Genomic DNA, 3591 nt, shown 5'->3' with positions numbered 1-3591 from the left:
CATTGCAGGAGGTCCAAGTAATGGAAGCGGCAACTTCGGCGGAGAGAACGAAAACAACGGATGCTTGCTGACAGTTGGATTAAAATTACACCAACCAAAGCACCTGTGCTTAGGCCTGAATTGAACATCCGGTTTAAGTTATCAGAATCATCCTTGACCTTTAAATTCTTCTCGTATTTGCTGGGAGGTTTGTCCAACGATCCTGTTAATGCTGCAGCATTTCTCCACTCGCTTCTAGTTGATGAAATTGTTGCTGCCTTATTTCAAACAGCAAAAATAATCTGAAGTAGGGACTAAGATCTCTCTTATTTTAAACAGCCATCTTCATCTCAATCTTTTGGTGAGGATCATAGTCAATGAGCTTGAAATCAGTAGCCACAAAAGAATACATATCTTTCTTCTTTGAATTGATTTTCAAAGTTGGAAAAGATTTTGGCAGGTTATGAAGTTGCTCCTGCAAATGCCTCACATGAGTTTGGTAAACATGTGCATCCCCAAGAACATGGATAAAATCACCTGGAACAAATTCACAAATATGAGCAATCATGCATGTCAGGAGGGCATAAGATGCAATGTTCAATGGCACGCCCAGGCCCATCTCAGCAGATCGCTGATTCATTTGACATGATAACTCCCCATTTGCTACATAGAACTGTGCAGACATGTGGTAGGGTGGAAGTGCCATCAATTTAAGATTTGTTGGATTCAATGCAGAGAGAATGATCCGTCTATCATCAGGATTATGCTTTACCTTATTGATAACATTTAAAAGCTGATCAGCTCCTTGGTCGGCATAGTCATTATGCATGTTAGTATACCTGGCACCAAAGTGTCTCCACTGAAACCCATAAACAGGTCCTAAGTCACCCTCCTCCCTCTCTGACAAACCAATGTTATCAAGGAATTCCCTGGATGCATTATCATCCCATATATGAATTCCTTTTTCCTGTAACACCTTGGAATTTGTTGAGCCATTGATAAACCAAAGAAGCTCTTCAACAACCCCACGCCAAAATACTCTCTTAGTTGTTAGAAGAGGAAAGCCTCTACGCAGATTGAACCTCATATGGAAACCAAATTTTGACAAGGTCCCAGTCCCTGTCCTATCACCCTTGGAGGTACCTTGAGATATGATTTCTTGAACCAGATTAAGATACATGTATTCCTCACATCTCTCAAATATCATTTTCGGAAGAAAAGAAAAGTTCTGAACCTCAAATTTTTTAGAAGCCGATTTATTATCGAGAGGTGAAATAGTACTCTGATTCAAGGACTCTGCTACAGAACTTCTTACATGCACAAAAGTGGTGAAAGAATATCAGATGTTGTTTTCCACCTTAGGAAAAGATGAGTACCATGGCCGAAATGTAGTGAAATTAATTGGAGGCATAAAAGTGTCACATTCAAAGCTTGTTAAATTTCTGTGATGTGGATAGCTCACATTCGGGTGCATTGAGAGCATCTCTAAATATCTCACCTTCCCCAATAACAAATATTTTCTCAATCGATGTACAATAAGGAGAAGTAGCTAAAAGTCCTAATGCATAAGACATACTTCCACATATTATAACATTCTCCGCTGCTTTAGCATCAAAACTACCCGAACGAGTCAAAACAACATTAAGACGACCGCGAAGAGGCCTGAACTGAAGAGGGATACTCTCTCATGTTTTCCTTCCCATAACAATGGCATTCTTCTTCCCAGATTCAGAAGTCGTTGTAGTTATCTCCTTGAAAAACTTGAGATCAGTAGGTAATCTCCATGGCAACTTTCCATCCTTACCAATGCCCATATCTTTGGTGGCCGCCACAACCACTTGGTAAGTTCTCTGTAGGTTAGGCATTGGGTTGATGCTCCGATTTCCATTTCCATTGAACATTACAGAGGAATCAGCGGCCATAGCAGAACTCAGAAATCGCGATAAACGTAAAGAATGCTTTTGATGAAAACAAGAACCGCACAACCAATTCTTTTGGAAGTGTAGTGCAATCGATATGAAATTGAGGCGCGAAATTTTGAAATAGTGATGAGCTAAGAGTGAGTGATGATGGAGCTTTGTCTTCTGATTTGAAATAGTTGGGATTGGGATTCTTGGGGTTTGGGTGAATTGAGTTTGGTCCAAACTCCCACTTTGTAAATTTGTAAACTTATGACTTGTAATGATTATAACGATATGTGAATGAAAATAGATAACGTCGTGGCATAACCAAACTCGTCCTCTTGTACCTTAAACCTTCCAATATTTACGTGATGAAGTTCTTTATTCATATGCCATGTAAACAGATGATTATGATTGAATGAATGAATGAATACATGGAATTTCTTGAATATGAATGGAAAATTTTCCAATGTGAATGAAGAGATATGAATAAAAACTCGAATAAAAAATGTGGAAATATGAATATGAAATGGAGGATATGGGTGAAATTTCTTTGAATCATGAATGAATGGAAAAATGAATATGCATGATGACCCAAAATAAAATATTTTGCACTTGACACATGATTTACTCGAAAGGGGGGTGAAAACTAGTAATAAGACAAATGACAGATGAATAATCACCTCGATGAAATTGGAACGAAAGATGAAACATGAGGTTCACTTGATTCTAACAAATGAAAGAGTTTTCAAATCTCACATGGCTAAAGAGATTAATCATCTTATACCAAAATAAAGAAACAAAACCCAAAAGACAAACATGGATTGGTCGTGGTAGCAAGTCCAATCACTAATGTTTGTGGGTAGCATTATGACCAGATGGAATGGTCATGAAAAGAAGAATGCAAACGAATGATTGATGGGAAAAAATTTCAGGTCCAAAATCAGGGTATGACACTTAGCAACCCAAACCAATGCGCAACAAGTATTTTCAAGCATAGAATACCGAGTCTCACACTCATTGAATTTCTTACTGAGGTAGTAAATAGCATATTCTTTATTTCCAGATTCATCTTGCTAACCAAGAACACAACCCATACTCCCTTCAAGCACAGTCAAATACATGATCAACGGTCTTCCTTCAACAGGTGGAGACAGAATCAGAGGCTCAAGCAGATACTCTTTAATACTGTCAAAAGCTTTTTGGCGATCTTCGGTCCAATCACAAGACTGATCTTTCTGAAGAAGCTTGAATATAGGCGCACATGTAGCATTCATATACGATATAAATATTGAGATATAATTCAAGCGACTGAGAAAACCTCTGACTTGCTTCTCAGTTTTCGGCGTAGGCATCTCTTGTATTGCTTTGACCTTGGCAGGATCAACTTTAATACCCTTCTCACTAACAATAAAGTCCAACAACATACCAGAACGAACACCAAATGTTATATGTGATTACCAATTTCAGAAAAGCAAAAAGTAAAAATAAAACATCATAGATGTGGATGAATAGAATTGCATTTATTTATGATAAAAAATTGAAAATGCCCAAAAATGTTCACTTCTCCCTTAGGCATAGGAGAAGGATTTTCTCAAAATAATGAAAACACATTACTTAGAGCGATGGACAATAACAGCAACCCAATTATTGCAAGCCTTTCCATGCGTCATAAAATTGGCGTAGTCTTCAACTTCATCGCCCTTGATCA

At 38.0% G+C, this 3591-nt stretch overlaps 1 pseudogene; it reads right to left on the bottom strand.

Moving 5' to 3' along the window:
* Nucleotides 1-292: 292 nt before the first annotated feature.
* LOC127101511 (bifunctional dihydrofolate reductase-thymidylate synthase-like) lies at nt 293-2035 on the bottom strand (annotated as a pseudogene).
* Between the last annotated feature and the right edge of the window lie 1556 nt (nt 2036-3591).

Source organism: Lathyrus oleraceus, chromosome 7 (assembly GCF_024323335.1).
Source record: "Lathyrus oleraceus cultivar Zhongwan6 chromosome 7, CAAS_Psat_ZW6_1.0, whole genome shotgun sequence".
In the NCBI taxonomy this organism is placed as follows: domain Eukaryota; kingdom Viridiplantae; phylum Streptophyta; class Magnoliopsida; order Fabales; family Fabaceae; genus Lathyrus; species Lathyrus oleraceus.
Note: the sequence above shows the minus strand (reverse complement) of the source record. Positions and strands in the feature narration are given on the sequence as shown.